The sequence below is a fragment of the Phyllobates terribilis genome, unplaced genomic scaffold (assembly GCF_046119375.1).
Source record: "Phyllobates terribilis strain yellow unplaced genomic scaffold, ASM4611937v1 Scaffold_155__1_contigs__length_4435156, whole genome shotgun sequence".
Classification (NCBI taxonomy): Eukaryota; Metazoa; Chordata; class Amphibia; order Anura; family Dendrobatidae; genus Phyllobates; species Phyllobates terribilis.
In genome coordinates, this window is record NW_027362915.1 from 2,150,141 (window position 1) to 2,170,471 (window position 20,331).

Here is a 20,331-nt window from a genome sequence, read left to right on the forward strand (position 1 = left end):
GCGTGCATCATCCGCCCCCCCCACAAGCGTGCATCACCAAGCCCGCAGCATCCCCCCACAGAATACCTCCAGAGCCCGCAGCATGCCCTCAGCATCCCAACAGAGCCCGCAGCATGCACCCAGGGCCCCCACAAGCCTGCAGCATCCCTCCAGAGCAACCACCAGCCCGCAGCATGCCCCCACCAGAGCCATAGACATGCCACCACAGCCCGCAGCATACCCCAGAGCCCCCACACGCGTGCATCATCCGACCCCCCCCCCCCAGAGCCCCCACACGGGTGCATCACCCCCCCCCCCGCAGATTACCTCCAGAGCCCGCAACATGCTCCCACAGAACCCGCACCAGCCCCATAGAGCACCCACGAGCCCGCAGCATGCCCCCAGAGCCACAAGCCCACAGCATGCCCCCACCATCCCCCACAGACCCGCAGCATCCCTCCAGAGCCACCACGAGCCCGCAGCATCCCTCCAGAGCCCCCACCAGCCAGCAGCATGCCCGCAGCATCCCTCCAGAGCCCCCACAAGCCCGCAGCATCCCTCCAGAGCCACCACCAGCCCGCAGCATGCCCACAGAGCCCCCACCAGAGCCATAGACATGCCACCACAGCCCGTAGCATCCCCACAGAGCTCCCAGAGCCCCCACACGCGTGCATCATCAGCCCCCACCAGCCCACAGCATGCCCCCACCATCCCCCACAGACCCGCAGCATCCCCCCCCAGAGGCACCACCAGCCAGCATGCCCCCAGCATCCCTCCAGAGCCCCCACCAGCCAGCATGCCCCCAGCATCCCTCCAGAGCCCCCACAAGCCCGCAGCATCCCTCCAGAGCCACCACCACCAGCCAGCAGCATGCCCACACAGCCCCCACCAGAGCAATACACATGCCACCACAGCCCGCAGCATGCCCCCAGCATCCCCACCAGCCCGCTGCATCCCCCCAGAGCAACCATGAGCCCGCAGCATCCCCCCAGAGCCCAGCACTGACCTCCTCCTGAAGCTTCACCGTATCACTTTCTGCATGAATCTATGGCGTCTGGTGCTAAACTAGAACACGCCCATAATGCAGTCAGGACACGCCCACGGAAACGACGTCATACCTGGAAGGAGCCCATACATTCTAGCGTTTACCAGGGAGGAGGCTGCAGAGCGAGTGGTTGGTGGGGAGGCTGCTGAGTATTGGGGAGACATGGCGGATGACTGCGCACCCCACACTGAGCTCCCGGGGGGGGGGGGGCAGTCTCAGTCCGGGGGGGGCACCCTGGCTTCCTGTGGATGTGGTTAGTCCCCTGCACTATAGAGAGCGGCACATAGACTGCTGTAGAGCAGCAATGGTCGGTGACGGGTCAGAGCCGGTGATTACAGGGAGCCGCAGCCTCTCACCTGTCAGCAGTTGGACTATAAACCAGGTTTCCAGTCACTGACAGTATGGCTGGAGCTGCGCCCATTATGCACTGTTAGAACTTGGCGATTTCTGCCATGTTTGGAGGTTCCTGGATTCTGTATTTTTCTGCACAGGGTTTGTCCATGAGAAAAAGGAACACAGAGCGCCAGTCCTGGCCACAGGTTGTGTCTGGTACTACAGCTCCGGTCTAGTGACGTGACAGGTGCTGTAATGCCACACACAGCCTGTGCCCAGGGGTGGCGCTGTAATACAACAGCTCTGGCTTTCTACTCTGGGACAACTTCTGTAAGGCTGAATTCACACATCTGTGCTCCACGGAGCGAGCTCAGATCTGACAACCGCTGGGTCACCAGTGCTGATCTGTGATTACCTCCTAGGAATAGATGAGGCACTGATCAGGTCCAGAGAGCCGGGCCGGGTCCTCCGATCCCACCACGGATGTGTGAATTCCTCCTTAAGTTAATATCTTAGTGTTAGAGTTCTCCTTTAGAATTTGTGTTCACATGAGAGTAATTTATTATAGTTTATTGTGTAACTTTCGAAAAACGTATCGATTACTAATCCCGAGTTACAGCCAGTGATAGTCTAGAGCTGCGTTCAGAGATCTGCAGGCTTCTGAGCTGAAATCTCCCAGCAGTCCTTGCTGAGATCACTATTGTTAGCGTTGCAATGTTAAGGCAGGTGCAGATAGCAGTGTTTTCGGTCGGAGTGCGATCTGACAAAACATTGAATCGCACTGTGACTAGTGTTTGTCCAAGGAGAAAAATCGGACATGTGCACGGCCCGATAGACAGTCTGTCCGAGGACAAAAATCACTATGCTTGAGTTTCATCTAATATTCGGATCACGCTCTGCCATGCAAGTTAATGAGTCCTTGGAAAAGATCGCACTGCACTCAGATGACATCTGAGTGCAGTCCCATTTTTCACGGATTGACGTAACGAAGAAGATGGAGAATTTTTTTTTTTACCTATGTCTTGTATCTTGTTTTGTGTCACTTTATGTACAAATCCTGACTGACGATGGACAATTTTTGTCTAATCAGTGCTAGGAGCTCACTACATACATTTCTGTTTGTCCACCCGCTTTTTGAGGAGTGACCACAATCGAATTGAGATCTGGAGAGTTTACTGGCCATGAACCCAAAATGTCAGTGTTACCCAGACACTTAGTTGTCACTTTTGCCTTGTGACATATTCTCCGTCATGCTGATATATGCATTGCTGTGTTCTTAGGTATAATTGTGAGTGAGCCCACTCCCTTTTGATGATGGATAACTCCACACATGACTCGTCACGGGGTGCTTTACTGTTGGCATAACACAGGACTCAAAGTAGCGCTCAGCTTTTCTTCTCCGGACATTCATTCTTCCATATGTCCCTAACAGTTTGAAGGGGCCTTCATCAGGGAAATAACTTTACCCCAGTCCTCTGTAATCCAATCACTGTAGTTTACTGCATTATATAATCCTGTTCTTCATCTTTTTCATGGAGAAAAGTGGTTTCTTTGCTGCCCTACTTGACACCAGCACAGCCTCCAAAATCCTTCTCCTCACGGTGTGTACAGATGCACTGACGCCTGCCTGCTGCCATTCTTGAGCAAGCTCTGCACTGGTGTTGAATCAATTCCATAGCTGAATCCTATGTAGGAGATGATACAGGGACTTGCTGGACTTTCTTCGGAGTCCTGAAGTCTTCACAGCAAATTAACCTCCCCCTATTAAGTTATTATTTATTATAGTGGCATTTTACATGGAGCTTTACATGTGAAAAGGGATATACATAGCAAAAAACAAGTACAATAATCTTGAACAAAAGCGAATCACCGACTGGTACAGGAGGAGCGAGGACCCTGCCCGCGAGGGCTTACAGTCTACAATGAATGGGTGAGGATACAGTAGGTGAGGGTAGAGCTGGTCGTGCAGTGGTATGATGGAGCGGTGGTTACTGCAGATTGTAGTCTTGTCAGAAGAGGTGGATCTTCAGCTTCCTTTTGAAGGTTTCCACGGTTGGCAACAGTCTGATATATTGGGGTAGAGTTCTAGAGTAGGGGGATGCATGGGAGAAATCTTATGTGCAATTGTGGGAAGAGGAGATAAGAGGGGAGTAGAGAAGGAGATCTTGTGAGGATCGGAGGTTGAGTGCAGGTATGTAGCGGGACACTAAGTCACAGTTATATGGAGGAGACAGGTTGTGGATGGCTTGGTATGTCATGGTTAGGGTTTTCAACTGCAGTCTCTGGATAATAGGGAGCCAGCGAAGGGATTGAAAGAGGGGAGAGGCCAGGGAATAGTGGGGGGGACAGGTGGATTAGTCGGGCAGCAGAGTACAGTTATCTGACAGGAGAAAACAAACTCCTTTGCCATGCTTGCCGATGGGGCGAGGGGTGTGGGAAAGGTGGAATCCAACGTATGAAAGTGCAGCTGGAGAGGCCATGTCAGAGGGGGTGAGTCAGGTACCATTGATGCCAAGGAAGGAAAGTTTGTTAGTAATGAAAAGGTCATGGATGTAGGAAAGTTTGTTGCAGATGGAGAGAGCGTTCCATAGAGCTCCTGTTAGTGGGATTGGGGAAGCGGGGGATGGGCAATGGGTATAGGGTTAGAAAGGTTGTGGAAATTTGATAGATTGTGGATGAGAGGTAGAAGTGACTGTGGGGATGTGGTGAGGAGGGCCATGATTTGGAGAGATATCGCCAGCAGTGAGGAGCAGCAGGAGAGAGCGTGAGGTGGCTGTCTGTGTTTGGAGACAGAGGATTGTATGTTGAGGAACAGATCTGAGGAGGAGGTGAGATGGAGGGAGAGATGACCAGTTCATTACTAGGTGTAGGGATGAGAAGGGTTAGTAGAACGTGTAGGACTATAGGGGTGAGAGTGAAAACAAAGAGAAACATTTTTTACTCTGGCTGTGCAGTTACCTTCAGTTATCTTCTGGTTCAATTCTGGTCTAACTCAGTGCAACACAATGTAAGGTGGCTGCCAGACAGGTCGTGGACGGGAGGTATGTGTCCCCGAAGTACCAAACTTCGGTGATGTAGGACATGGAGAAGCAGGCTCCAGAACACATAGTGCTGGGAGGGAGTTAATGGGCCCGGATTAAAGGGCCGGGTTTCAAGAGCAGCTGAAAGAGTTGGGGGGAAACAGCTGCTCACTCACCTCCAGTCCAGGTCTTGGAAGGCCTGATTTAAGACAGCTGCGCCTGTCTCAGTGGTGCTGTGTGTTGTGCAAGGTGAGCAAACCTTGCATGTGCTGCTCAGTCTGCTGGAGGCAGAGAAAAGCACTACATTTAAACGGCTGATGCCGTGCTTTATGGACTGGTTATTTTTAGTTTTGTTCTGTTATAGCAGTGTTTCCCAAACCTCATCCTTACGGACCCCCATAGGTCATGTTTTCAGAATCTCTTTAGTATTACACAGGTGAGAGAATTCCTGATGCCTTGATGATACTTCAATCACCTGTGTAATACTAAGGAGATCCTGAAAATATGACCTGTGGGGTCTGTGAGGATGGGGTTTGGGAAACACTGCGTTATACCTTTTGTGTATCTATTGTATGGTGGCAGAAGGTGCCAAGCCCCCCCTGCTTTGGGCAGAGGGGGGGGGGTGTAAGGTTGCTGCCGGACAGGTCGTGGACAGGAGGTATGTGTCCCCGAAGTGCCAAGCTTTGGTGATGTAGGACCCGGAGAAGCAGGCTCCAGCACACATAGTGTAGGGAGTTAGTGGGCCCGGATTGAAGGGCCGAGTTTTACGAGCAGCTGAAAGAGCTGTTATGTTTTGTTTTCCTGGTTGGTTTATGGACATTTAATAAACCACCAGTTTGTTTTGAAACCTGCGGACTGCATTCCTGTGTGAACCTGCGCCTACCCAAGAGCTGATCCGTCACAGCACGTATATGATGCACCGCAGACTAAATTCTTAATGATCCGATAAATGGTTGATCTAGGGGCAATCTTACAAGCAGCAATGGCCTTGCCTGCAAAGCAATGATGACTGCACATGTTTCCTTGAAGGTAATCAGAAGACCATGATTTGAAGCACCAGCCTGCTCTTGTAATTCAGTAAGCATGACTGTGGAAATGGGGGTTTTGTGGTTAAGTAATTTCCTTGGGAAAAAATTAATATGCATTTTTTTTTTTTTTTAACAATTCATCTGATCATTCTTCATAACAATCTACAGTTAATGCAAATTGACACTATAAAAACTGAAGCAGCAAACTTTATGAAAGCCAGAATGTGTTTCAGTCTCCAAACTTGACGACTGTGTATTATTGTGTTACCTCTTTTGTATATTATTGTCACCTCTTATCTTGTGTGTCGCTTCTCTTTTCAGTTTGTTAGCCACATGCTGCCAGGCGAGAGCTTGTGGGCACAATCATGCGGCTGGTGATTCTTGATGACTATGCCCTGGCCAGCGAACAGGCAGCAAAATACATAAGTAATCGCATCGCCCAGTTCAATCCTGGACCTGACAATTACTTCACACTTGGGCTACCCACAGGTAATGTGCCTTTTATCTATCTTTATCCAGTTTTCCACGAGTTGGTTCAAGCATTTTAGTTGTGGATTGAACTATTTTTGCACATGTGAATTACGAGAAGTCCTCAGGAGTAAGTCAGATGTGTACGGCAAAGCTTCATAGAGGAGGGAGACTCCAAGTTCACTGCTGAACATCTGCTCTCTCCATGTTTCGTTGCGATCTACCAGTGTCTCCGTAAGATTTGGCCATTCTCTACTGTTATATGCAAGAGTGTGCCAATTTTCCAAAGGAACAAGGAGATTGAGTAGCTCAACAGCCTCTTGCCACTGATCGGCAAACAAATTTGGAGAAAATAATTGGACAAAGCCTGAAGGACGCGGTAATGCAGGGCTGTGTTCTGGGGGATCGATGAAGACCTAAGAAGTATGATCTGTGCTGAACAGTATGGATGGTAATCCAAAGCCTCCATAACCAAGCTTGGCGTGGAAGGTACTCGGGAAATAGGAGTGTGAGTTGGGGATCTCCCAGTGGTAATACAGTTGGAATCACTGCCTTATTAATACAACGGGGAACTGTTTTGATTTCAATTAACATTAAAGGGGTTGTCCGTACCCTACACTGATTTAATCCTAAATCTCTATTTAATTTAATAATCTACCGTATTTTTCGGACTATAAGACGCACTTTTTTTCCTCCAAAATTTTGGAGGAAAATGGGGGGTGCGTTTTTTAGTGTGTGTGTGTGTGTGTATATGTATGTATCCCCCTCCTGGTATTTGTGCTGCCCCCGCCATCCTATCCCGGTATGCGTGGCTCCCCTCATCCCCAATCCCGGTATGCGTGGCTCCCCTCATCCCCAATCCCGGTATGCGTGGCTCCCCTCATCCCCAATCCCATTATGCGTGGCTCCCCTCATCCCCAATCCCGGAATGCGTGGCTTCCCTAATCCCCCCCCACTATACACACATCCCCAAAAAAATAAACAGTTATACTCACCTTTCTTCTCTGTACTCCAGCTCTGCAGCGTCCTGTTCTGCCGGAGGCCGGGGGAGGAGTGCGGCGACAGAGCACAGCGCCGACCGGCGCCAATTTGCTGAAGACACACTATAAATGTGTCTTCATAAAAATGGCGCCGGATAGCGCTATGCGCACGCGCCGATCCAACGTCTCACTCTGCCCCCGGTCTCCGCTGAAGAGAGGCGCCACGGCAACGCTCTTCCCGGTCAGGTAAGTATGGCGCCGGAGATCGCAGTGTGCGTTCAGTGCCTACACACAACCGCGATCTCTGACGCCATACACCTCTTACCTGTAACGGCTGGATGCGGTCTTCTGTCTGGAGCCAGACTGCGCGTCATGCATGCGCAGTCTATCGAGGCTTTGGACAGAGACCCGCATCCCCGGTTATATTATAGATTGTGGGGTGTGAGGGGAGTGGTAGCTGTGGAGGAGCGGGGCACAGGAGGCAGCGGTGCAGCCTACACTGTCCCTGCTGCTAAAGAAAATGAATATTCACTGCTCCTTAATAGCAGCACACAGTGTAGCCGCGCTGCGGCTCCTGCTGCTGCCGGAATCGCCTGTGCCCGCTGTTAAAGGGCATGAATATTCAACCTCTCTCCACGCTCATGGGCGTGGGGAGGGGGTGAATATTCATGCCTTTTAATAAGCGGGCACACGCTATAGCCCGGCAGGAGCCGCAGCGCGGCCAAGCTGTGTGCCGGCTATGAAGGAGAGAAGTCACTGCTCCCCGCGCACACAGACCCGGCGTGGGGAGCAGTGACTTCCGGCAGCTGATCTCTCCATGTGAGCCGCGCATGGCAGTGACGTGCGGCTCACATGGAGAGAGAAGAAAGGTGAGTATAAGTGTTTATTTTTTTTTTTTATGTGCAGCCTGATGGGGATTAGGGGGACCATGCATATTAGGGTATGGATGAGGGGGCCATACAAAACAGGATAAAGATGAGGGGGCCATACATACCAGGATGGGGATGAGGGGTGCCGTGCGTACCTGGACGGGGATGATGGCCGCCGTGCGTACCTGGACGGGGATGATGGCCACGTATAAAAGGAAGGGGGTTGGGCATATATACCAGGATAGGGGATATTGTCAGAATTGGGTATTACCCCTATACCAGAAGACCCCCTCCCCCTTAAAAGTGCATCATGAACAATTTTTTGCTTAATTTTTATTTTTTTTTTCCCTCCTCTAAAACCTAGGTGCGTCTTATGGTCCGGTGCGTCTTATAGTCCGAAAAATACGGTAATTGCTTTTCTAATATACTTTAATTAAAAGTTAATCTAAATTTATCTAACTGGGGTGTGTTTGTATGTGTGTATTCATTTGTTTTTTTTTACCAACTTCCTGTTTGATAACATTTAGTTTGAAAATCCCCAGTGCATCCTGGGATATGAAGACGGACGTGATCAGGGAGCAGAGGCTGCGGTCCCTGCTGCTGCCTCTTTCCCCACCCTGAATGAAGCGTCATCAGTGATGCCTGTTTCAGGGGATGGGCTAGTCCCTGCTACTCTGCGCATGTGTCAATTCTAACTCAGTTCCTCAGCAGGATCTTGTCACTGTGCAATATTCTTTTTAATGCGCAGCGTCAGGGATTCCTCAGAGACGACACCGGGGAGATCACGCAATATCTCACCCTGCCATCACTGTCATGGATTTCGTCTGGAATCGCGAGCACACGATCTAGATTACTCGACAGTTCAGCAGTTTTTGGGGATTGCGAATCTCAAGAGTGCTACCTCCCGGAAGCTAAAATACAATAAATGAGGGGCCAGGTGAAGAAAGCCATAGCAAATTCGGTCATGTCCCTTGGAGGTGCAATGTACCTGTTGGGTACCCTGATATCGTGGGTTCTGTGAGCACAATACCATTCCAGGGTTTTACAGTGGGATCTGATACATAATGAAGTTTCTCTTAAGGGCACTTGGAAGGGACGATGTCCTTATCACCCCGGTCAGTAAAATCTTTATAGAGGTTGGGCTCATCCTGCCACCAATCTCGAGGGGTTCCCTGGGTACTTGGGGTCGCTAGCACAATTACCACAGATGCGAGTCCCAGAGGGTGGGGAGCCCAGGGGACCTGGTCAGATATCGAAAAGGGTCTCTCCTCCAATGCAAAAGAACTTGTCGGTCCGAGCTCTACTGTGCCTGTTAGGGGTGAAGTTCGGGTCCTAGGAGGCATCGTCTATGCAGCCTGCACAGCAGATCACAGCCCGGGCACCACGTCTCCGGGTAAATCTCCACCTTTTGAGTTACTTCTTGTGCAGCAGCCCCATGCAAGTTGCTCCGCTCTCCTCGGCCAGCTCCTGCTGAAGACTGAGCTCCTCTGCCCAATCTAGGAGCTCAATAGCCCTGATCACGTCAGTGGTAGCCCAGCACTGCTGGATCAGATTTACAAATGGCAAACTAATCAGCCCTAGGCATTTCTAATATGTGCAGAGCAGGCGACATAAGTCTGACCGGTGTCCTCATAGACCTTTCCTCAGCCGGGGTCTAATAGGAGCAGTAAGATGGCCGTCATGGGGTCCATTGTTAGATCTCGGCTGCCATAGAAACTCATCAGCACCATGATCGCGCCTCCCTCTCCTGTCTAAAGTGCCTAAATGCTGTGGAAGCCCCCTACTGTGTCATACAGTGGATTAAGCTGCCAGGATCCGGGTTGGCTCCACTGTCGGTGGCTGGAGCAGGACTGTGTTATACAGCCACACTTCTGCCGCCGATCTTGTAAGAACCCTGACAGGACCTGCCTGATGATAATGTGTCCTATAGAGCGGGTCTTGGTACCAGACTGCCCTGTACATATTCACCACTAGCTGGGAACCAGTTACTTACAAGGTCTAGTTTCGGATGTGTTTCCAGGATCTGTAGTTATCAGCATTTTATCCTTTAGGCCGAGTTATAATATCACTGTAACACTCTCGCCCTGTACCTGTATCCCTGCACTGTGTGCTGCACAAAATTATATAACAAAGTGTGTGTGTGTACACAGATATCTATCTCCTGAATGGAATTACTGCTAGATCTCCTATACATAGAAATATGAGGTTCTTAGCGCACATTTTGAGCAAATTGTGCGAGCCCATCTGCCAACGTCAAGGCGACCTCTTCAGATGGGTCCCTACACTAACACTACACTAACTTAGTAACTGGGACTAGTTTTTTGTATTATTATTACCACCATTTTTACTACTTATTATTATTTCAATAATGCAATTAATTGTAACTGTTATAACACTAATTAAAAAAATTTAATTAATTTTTTTTTATTATACTTGTGATTCTAATAATGGTATTACTAAAATCCCTTTGCCTAAAGCTGTTGATCCAGAAGTAGGCAAAAACCCCAGGACACCTAACGCCAATATGTTTCCTAGGGGAAAAAAATCCTTCTTGACCTATGGAAAAGGCGATCAGTCCTAGGACCCTGGATCAAACCTAATAATATTATTACAAGTTATATAATATTACGCTAATTATTGTACTACTGGAGTTATTTTAATTTGTTTTTATAAATCTAAATATTTGAGATGGTTATTATTAACATTGTGCTATGTTATTACAGTATTATTCTTCTTTCCTATCACTACTAATACTGCCCTATACCTACAGTGTTGATCCAGAAGAAGGCAAAAAACCCAGGACACCTTCAGCCAATTTGTGTTACAGGGGAAAAAGTCCTTCTTGACCCCGAGAAAAGACGATCAGTCCTAGAACCCTGGATCAAACCTAATTATGTTACTAGTTATGTAATTACTATTGCTGTACTAAATGTACTTCTACAGTTTTTAATATAATTTTTTTTATATATTTTGTCTTATGTCCTGCTTTCTTATTAAAGTACTACTCTAATTTTTCTATAACTATTTAATATTACAGTATTGATTGAACTACGTCTATAATTATTTTTATTTACTCTTTGTTCTTTCTATAGATATAACTAGTTTATATTTATTATTAATAATAATAACCTGCTATCTTATTACGGTATTATTCTTCTTTCCTATTACTACTAATACTACCCTATACCTACAGTGTTGATCCAAAAGAAGGCAAAAACCTCAGGACACCTTCAGTCAATTTGTGTCACAGCGGAAAAATTCCTTCTTGACCCCGAGAAAAGGCGATCAGTCCTAGAACCCTGGATCACACTGTTATTCTACCTACTACTATTACTACTGTTATTTTATTACTTTCTTACTATTATCACTAGTAGTATTACTCAAATTACACTAATACTGATATACTACCTCTAGATTACTACTATCCTGCTATTATTACTTTGGTGGATTTCTACTTACCAGCCGGTATTGCCGTATGATGATATCGGCAGAGAGGTCCCAGCAGGATGGTCCACATGGTGTTCCTCTTTCCTCTCAAATACCTTTTGATGTAATGGCAGATGTTGTTCTGCTTCTTCCTTTATGTTGTAGGATCGATTCTTCTGTCCTCTTCTGTCCTCTTCTGTCCTCTTCTGTCCTCTTCTGTCCTCTTCTGTCCTCTTCTGTCCTCTTCTGTCCTCTTCTGTCCTCTTCTGTCCTCTTCTGTCCTCTTCTGTCCTCTTCTGTCCTCTTCTGTCCTCTTCTGTCCTCTTCTGTCCTCTTCTGTCCTCTTCTGTCCTCTTCTGTCCTCTTCTGTCCTCTTCTGTCCTCTTCTGTCCTCTTCTGTCCTCTTCTGTCCTCTTCTGTCCTCTTCTGTCCTCTTCTGTCCTCTTCTGTCCTCTTCTGTCCTCTTCTGTCCTCTTCTGTCCTCTTCTGTCCTCTTCTGTCCTCTTCTGTCCTCTTCTGTCCTCTTCTGTCCTCTTCTGTCCTCTTCTGTCCTCTTCTGTCCTCTTCTGTCCTCTTCTGTCCTCTTCTGTCCTCTTCTGTCCTCTTCTGTCCTCTTCTGTCCTCTTCTGTCCTCTTCTGTCCTCTTCTGTCCTCTTCTGTCCTCTTCTGTCCTCTTCTGTCCTCTTCTGTCCTCTTCTGTCCTCTTCTGTCCTCTTCTGTCCTCTTCTGTCCTCTTCTGTCCTCTTCTGTCCTCTTCTGTCCTCTTCTGTCCTCTTCTGTCCTCTTCTGTCCTCTTCTGTCCTCTTCTGTCCTCTTCTGTCCTCTTCTGTCCTCTTCTGTCCTCTTCTGTCCTCTTCTGTCCTCTTCTGTCCTCTTCTGTCCTCTTCTGTCCTCTTCTGTCCTCTTCTGTCCTCTTCTGTCCTCTTCTGTCCTCTTCTGTCCTCTTCTGTCCTCTTCTGTCCTCTTCTGTCCTCTTCTGTCCTCTTCTGTCCTCTTCTGTCCTCTTCTGTCCTCTTCTGTCCTCTTCTGTCCTCTTCTGTCCTCTTCTGTCCTCTTCTGTCCTCTTCTGTCCTCTTCTGTCCTCTTCTGTCCTCTTCTGTCCTCTTCTGTCCTCTTCTGTCCTCTTCTGTCCTCTTCTGTCCTCTTCTGTCCTCTTCTGTCCTCTTCTGTCCTCTTCTGTCCTCTTCTGTCCTCTTCTGTCCTCTTCTGTCCTCTTCTGTCCTCTTCTGTCCTCTTCTGTCCTCTTCTGTCCTCTTCTGTCCTCTTCTGTCCTCTTCTGTCCTCTTCTGTCCTCTTCTGTCCTCTTCTGTCCTCTTCTGTCCTCTTCTGTCCTCTTCTGTCCTCTTCTGTCCTCTTCTGTCCTCTTCTGTCCTCTTCTGTCCTCTTCTGTCCTCTTCTGTCCTCTTCTGTCCTCTTCTGTCCTCTTCTGTCCTCTTCTGTCCTCTTCTGTCCTCTTCTGTCCTCTTCTGTCCTCTTCTGTCCTCTTCTGTCCTCTTCTGTCCTCTTCTGTCCTCTTCTGTCCTCTTCTGTCCTCTTCTGTCCTCTTCTGTCCTCTTCTGTCCTCTTCTGTCCTCTTCTGTCCTCTTCTGTCCTCTTCTGTCCTCTTCTGTCCTCTTCTGTCCTCTTCTGTCCTCTTCTGTCCTCTTCTGTCCTCTTCTGTCCTCTTCTGTCCTCTTCTGTCCTCTTCTGTCCTCTTCTGTCCTCTTCTGTCCTCTTCTGTCCTCTTCTGTCCTCTTCTGTCCTCTTCTGTCCTCTTCTGTCCTCTTCTGTCCTCTTCTGTCCTCTTCTGTCCTCTTCTGTCCTCTTCTGTCCTCTTCTGTCCTCTTCTGTCCTCTTCTGTCCTCTTCTGTCCTCTTCTGTCCTCTTCTGTCCTCTTCTGTCCTCTTCTGTCCTCTTCTGTCCTCTTCTGTCCTCTTCTGTCCTCTTCTGTCCTCTTCTGTCCTCTTCTGTCCTCTTCTGTCCTCTTCTGTCCTCTTCTGTCCTCTTCTGTCCTCTTCTGTCCTCTTCTGTCCTCTTCTGTCCTCTTCTGTCCTCTTCTGTCCTCTTCTGTCCTCTTCTGTCCTCTTCTGTCCTCTTCTGTCCTCTTCTGTCCTCTTCTGTCCTCTTCTGTCCTCTTCTGTCCTCTTCTGTCCTCTTCTGTCCTCTTCTGTCCTCTTCTGTCCTCTTCTGTCCTCTTCTGTCCTCTTCTGTCCTCTTCTGTCCTCTTCTGTCCTCTTCTGTCCTCTTCTGTCCTCTTCTGTCCTCTTCTGTCCTCTTCTGTCCTCTTCTGTCCTCTTCTGTCCTCTTCTGTCCTCTTCTGTCCTCTTCTGTCCTCTTCTGTCCTCTTCTGTCCTCTTCTGTCCTCTTCTGTCCTCTTCTGTCCTCTTCTGTCCTCTTCTGTCCTCTTCTGTCCTCTTCTGTCCTCTTCTGTCCTCTTCTGTCCTCTTCTGTCCTCTTCTGTCCTCTTCTGTCCTCTTCTGTCCTCTTCTGTCCTCTTCTGTCCTCTTCTGTCCTCTTCTGTCCTCTTCTGTCCTCTTCTGTCCTCTTCTGTCCTCTTCTGTCCTCTTCTGTCCTCTTCTGTCCTCTTCTGTCCTCTTCTGTCCTCTTCTGTCCTCTTCTGTCCTCTTCTGTCCTCTTCTGTCCTCTTCTGTCCTCTTCTGTCCTCTTCTGTCCTCTTCTGTCCTCTTCTGTCCTCTTCTGTCCTCTTCTGTCCTCTTCTGTCCTCTTCTGTCCTCTTCTGTCCTCTTCTGTCCTCTTCTGTCCTCTTCTGTCCTCTTCTGTCCTCTTCTGTCCTCTTCTGTCCTCTTCTGTCCTCTTCTGTCCTCTTCTGTCCTCTTCTGTCCTCTTCTGTCCTCTTCTGTCCTCTTCTGTCCTCTTCTGTCCTCTTCTGTCCTCTTCTGTCCTCTTCTGTCCTCTTCTGTCCTCTTCTGTCCTCTTCTGTCCTCTTCTGTCCTCTTCTGTCCTCTTCTGTCCTCTTCTGTCCTCTTCTGTCCTCTTCTGTCCTCTTCTGTCCTCTTCTGTCCTCTTCTGTCCTCTTCTGTCCTCTTCTGTCCTCTTCTGTCCTCTTCTGTCCTCTTCTGTCCTCTTCTGTCCTCTTCTGTCCTCTTCTGTCCTCTTCTGTCCTCTTCTGTCCTCTTCTGTCCTCTTCTGTCCTCTTCTGTCCTCTTCTGTCCTCTTCTGTCCTCTTCTGTCCTCTTCTGTCCTCTTCTGTCCTCTTCTGTCCTCTTCTGTCCTCTTCTGTCCTCTTCTGTCCTCTTCTGTCCTCTTCTGTCCTCTTCTGTCCTCTTCTGTCCTCTTCTGTCCTCTTCTGTCCTCTTCTGTCCTCTTCTGTCCTCTTCTGTCCTCTTCTGTCCTCTTCTGTCCTCTTCTGTCCTCTTCTGTCCTCTTCTGTCCTCTTCTGTCCTCTTCTGTCCTCTTCTGTCCTCTTCTCAGGAAACGCAACCCTCAACTGACAGAGCGCCATTACTGACCTCATCCCGCTAAGTAAAAGTGTTTTTCCTGTTTTACACAGAATGCAGACTACCGTGCAGCAACCTATACTCCCGAGGGGCCGCAGCAAACTGGAGTGAATAATGTCCCCCTCTTCCTTTGGATTACGCTTATGCCGTGTTCTCACTGGTGCTATTGGCTTCCATTGGAGATTTAAGCTTTTTGGTATTTTTGATGCTGTATAGTTAGTCACAGTTACCTGAGACGTAAATAGCAGTAAAGCTGCAGTAATTTTTTTATGTACACTGCTCAAAACATAAAGGGAACACTTAAACAACAGAATATAACTCCAAGTAAATCAAACTTCTCTGAAATCAAACTGTCCACTTAGGAAACAACACTGATTGACGATCAATTTCACATGCTGTTGTGCAAATGGAATAGACAATAGATGGAAATTATTGGCAATTATCAAGACACCCTCAATAAAGGAGTGGTTCTGCAGGTGGGGACCACAGGCCACATCTCAGTACCAATGCTTTCTGGCTGATGCTTTGGTCACTTTTGAATGTTGGTTGTGCTTTCACACTCGTGATAGCATGAGACGGACTCTACAATCCACAGAAGATGCTCAGGTAGTGCAGCTCATCCAAGATGGCTCATCAGTGAGAGCTGTGGCAACGAGGTTTGCTGTGTCTGTCAGCGTAGTGTTCAGAGGCTGGAGACGCTACCAGGAGACAGGCCAGTACACCAGGAGACATGGAGGGGGGCCGTAGGAGGGCAACAACCCAGCAGCAGGACCGCTACCTCCGCCTTTGTGCAAGGAGGAACAGGAGGAGCACTGCCAGAGCCCTGCAAAATGACCTCCAGCAGGCCACAAATGATCCTCCTTAAGACTGTCAGAAGGAGCTCACTGATAGATTCTCAGTTAGCTAATTTTGCAGCCAGGAATAGACAGTGCAGCACAGATGCTACAGAAGGCAACATTTTTAATGAAACTCAATTACAGAAATCAATTTTAGCCCCAAATACTTGCATTAAAGTAAAAAAAACAAATGACCCCAAATCTGGACAACCGCTTTAACTCCTTACCAATATCTGCCGTGCGTGTATGGTATAAGTCAGTAGCGGGTGTATGGAGCAGAGTCAGCTCGCCCCGTACATGGCAGATAATGGCTGTGACAAACAACCAGGACCTGCCTCTAAGAGCTGCGAGTGGAGCGAAGATCTGCTCACCACTGTTAACCTGTTCAGTGCTGCTGTCAATCTCTAACAGCAGCATTAACAGCGCGCCGGCATTGGGACGCATCGTTCCATGCGCCCACCGGCGCTCCTGTGATGCGATCACAGGGCGCAGATGGACTGCTATGACATCCGGGGGTCTGCTGAAGCCTCCGTGCCTGTCATCATAAAGCTTCATTTGGGCTGTAAAGAAGACCGTGATTTTGCTATATGGAGCATTACTGTGGTATCGCTGTATATAGCACAAGCAATCAGATAATGTATACAAATGCAGTGAAAATTAAAAAAAATAAAAAAAGTTTAAAATATTAAAACCCCACACGTTCAGCTCACCTCCCACTAAAAATAAAGATAATAAAAATATACACATTTGTGGTATGGTCTCTTTCAGAGAAATACAATCTATCCAAATATAAAAAACAAACGATCAGTGAACACAGAAAAAAATTCAAAAAGACAAAATTACATTTTTTTCGTTCGCCACAATACTACAGAAAATCCTGTAAGAAGCGATGACCATGTCATATGTGTCCCAAAATGTTATCAATAAAGTCCTCTTGCCCTTCAAAAAATAAGCCCCCACACAGCTCCATCAACCCGAAAAATGAAAATGTTACGGGTCTCAGAAAAAATGGTGACACCATCAAAAATAAGTTTTTTTCTTTTGCCAAAACTATTGGAGAAGTTTGGTCTTGCTGTAATCACACTGAGGAGTAGGATCCTATCACCAGGTCATTTTTACCACACAATGTGCGCCGTTAAAACCCTTCCCAGAAAAACAGGGTCAGGCTTTTTTTTTCCTCGCACTTTTACTGCACTTGGACTTTTTTTCCCGTTTTCTAGTACTATGTGGTAAATGAATGGTGGGATTTATAAGTACCGCTCATCCTACAAAATAACAAGACCTCACACTATGTGGACAGACATGAAAAAGTTATAGCCCTTGGAAAAAGCCAAGGAAAAAACAGAAAAAAAACATCAATTGGTTCTGTTGGGAAGGGGTAAAGCTGAAGAAACGCATGTAACAGCAGAATATGGAGGAAGGTGAGATATCACAGGCTGGTGGATACTACCTGCTCCATCGCTGGCAGAGTAACCCATCCCCATGGAGGCCGCTGAGATCTTCTCTTGTAGAAACGTATCCAAAATCTATAAAACATGGGGAACAGTCAGCAGAGGGTTTGGTGATTGGCTCATATTGGCGATATACCCAGGGGCATTACTGGGCACAGGGAAGATTGGGAATGAATAGGATTGGCTGTTAGATATGTGATCTCTTCAATTAAAGGGGATGTCTAGTTGGAACAAGTTCTCACTGATCTCTGGATAGGTGATGACTCTTAGATCGGTGGGTTTGGCCGCTATGACCCAATCAGCAGAACAGCACTTATAGATAGAAGTGAGCGAAGTGCAAATGTTCAACCGCCGGTCCGTTCATTCTCTATGGGGGGCGCTGTACTCCGCTTTCTCCTGCATAGAGAATGAATGGAGCGGTGGTCCGGGGAGGTACTAGCAGGGATTAGTTGGGTTCCCAGCAGATCTAGAAGTTGTCACTTATCATGTGTTGGGGAATAATGACTTCTCCTCTGATAAATGTGCTGATTCCTGTCAGTTGTGGTCGCTGAGTGCGTGTGATGGGATGTGGCTCCGTCCGTTATATTATATCACGTCTTATACCTATAATCTCGCTGATCGCAGGTGTCTGTCTTCATACTCAGATGAGATGGAACAAACTGACCATATAGAACTTTTTTTTTTTTTCTTCAAATTCAAACCGAGCAATCCTATTGGCCGAGTATGAATGCAGTTACCATGCTGACAGAAGTAGCTGCAGATTTAAAGGGACAAGATACTAATATTGTACTAAAGTGTATTTTATTATACACTTCACATAACTGACTGGGTACACCTTGGTGCTGGTGGGATGGCTTTTTTTTAATCAAACAACATGTTTACTAAGTACCCTATATTATATATATTTCCTATTGCTTTTTACTTACTTATAGCAGGGTATATGTTCATATTGTTTCTATCCTAAGTTTGTCTATTTTCTAATAGACGGTGACAAACTTCTTCCTGGCCTTTGAAGCACAGCTTTCAATTATTCCTGTCGTAAACAAGGTAAAAAGCTTCGAGCCGAGCACGATCAGACTCCTTCAGTCCCGCAGCAGGTAAATCTGTGAACATCGCCGGCACTCCTGCTGTTCCTAGTACCGATCCCTCTGAGCGGCTGAGCAGTAATGAAGGCAGGATTCACCCCAAACTTGCTCGTCTTTTTTTTCGATTTCCAGTTCTGGTAATTAGTGATACACATGTGTATATCCAGTGGTCAACTCAAAACCTATGTATGGAAAATCAATTGTTTGCTGTATGCATCTCATTTGTAGGATGCACACTATTCATTTCAATATGGAGCGGAGTAGGAGGAGACTTTCATTACTGTTCCCTTTACTTCCTCCCTGCTGATAGGAAATGCCATGCTGTTTGCTTGTGTCCTGTGATTACAGCAGCCTGCAACAGTTTTCAGCGTGCACTCCCCGGCTCAGGCATCAAGCTGTAAATGATAACATTAAAACGCTGCTACCCCTTTGTTAGTCACTTTTTTATCTTCTTCCCCTTCTACGAATGCTATAGTCCGTTATTCTAGAACTGCTCTGAAAATGGTTCTCTCTGGAGTGTTGGGATTTGGGTTTAGGGTGGGTTATGGGAATTGAAGTTCAGATACTTTGTTCATATTTTTACTATGGAATTACTATGTCATGTATGTTATTTGAAAGATGGAATATTTGTAGTTGGAGTTTTTCAATAAAAATTATTTGATTAAAAAAATATGAAATTAAAATTCCTCTGTTCTTGAGAAAGCATAGGATTTTACTAAGAGGTAAATTGCACGTTCCTTGTTTTCCAGGCGCTTTACATTTTTGCTAGTTTTGTACGATTACACAATCCCTTTTATAGGCCAGTGCCAGTTGTACATCTCTCCCTAAACTCTTGTTCACACTATATTTTAAGCCAGTTTTCTTATATGGTTTCTAGATGTTGTCCAGCTTTGATAAATAATTAGTATTTATACTTTTGCTTTTAGATAGACTTGAAGAAAGCAGATCCGGAAAGGGTGGAGAAACAAATTGAGAAGATGTTTGACGTTCCCGCTAGTGACTGTATCCGGGTACGATGCGCTCCAGATCAAAATCATTCCTGTAGGCAAATTTAACTCCGCTGTCTGTACCTTGTCTTTTTATTTTTTTCTACAAAATGTGGCTGGAAAAGGGGCAATGTAGCGAGGAATTGACATCAATTTTTGGTGTTAAAAAAAAGCAAAAAACTTTTGTGACGCATAATTTTTGCGCAAAAATGTGCAGCTTCCTATTTTACAGCACTCTTACAACTTTTAGAAATTGGGCTTGGTAAGCCACACAGGTCTAAGAACGACGGGTGACGTTAAAAGTGGATAAAGATACACAGTGGCTCAGTGGTTAGCATTGTTGTTTTGCAGCACTGGGATCCTGGGTTCAAATCCCACCAAGGACGACATCTGCAAGAAGTTTGTATGTTCTCCCTGTGTTTGCGTGGGTTTCCTCCGGGTTCTCCGGTTTTCTCCCACACTCCAAAGACATACTGATAGGGAATGTAGATTGTGAGCCCCGATGGGGGCAGTGATGATAATGTCTGTAAAGTGCTGTGAAATTAATGGCGCTTTATAAGTGAGTAAAATAAATAAAGATAGATGGAAGTGCTACATAAACATTTATCAAACATCGCGCAACACTTTGATACATTTGGCACAAATAATGGTAACACAACCACAAGCAAAACTGACCTGAGAAAGTCCCTTTATGATACATTTTTCAGAAAGAATTTGAAAGATTTAAAGCGTTAGAAATGAACAAGATTATCCAATATCCCAGAAAAAGGAAAAGTCTCCAGATGTCTTTATGCCGGATGCCGGTCTGTGTCCATACCTAAAGAAGAGCTGCCAAAAGAATGGGAAAGGAATCCTTTAGTAAACATAAATATCCATTGGGGTTTTAGGTGTTAAAAAAATGATCATATGAAAGATTTTGTGATCTGCGGTTACATGATTGTAATAACAACATTAAAGCCCCATTCAGATGTACAGGTTTTATCCATGAGAAACTGAGTAGAACGATATATAGGTTTGTGGGAGAAGATTCAGTATAAATTGTAATTTATTCATTAGATTTGAGTGTCCTCAGTGGTTGATACCTTTAATGGCTAACTGAAAAGATGGTAACAAATTGCAAGCTTTCCAGACTACTCCGGCTTCTTCATCAGGCAGACCTGAGACCTGAGTAGTCTGGAAAGCCTGCAATTTGTTACCTTTTAATGGCTAACGGAAAAGATGGTATCAACCACTGAGGACTCTCAAATCTAAATACTCTTCTATCTACTGGCTAATACGGTACAAAGATAGATGTTTTTCCTGTATCAATTTATTCAGTGGAATCCTGCTGTTTGTACAGATGAGTCCAGTGGGCGGTCCTACTAGTGATTGACAGCTATCTTTGCCTG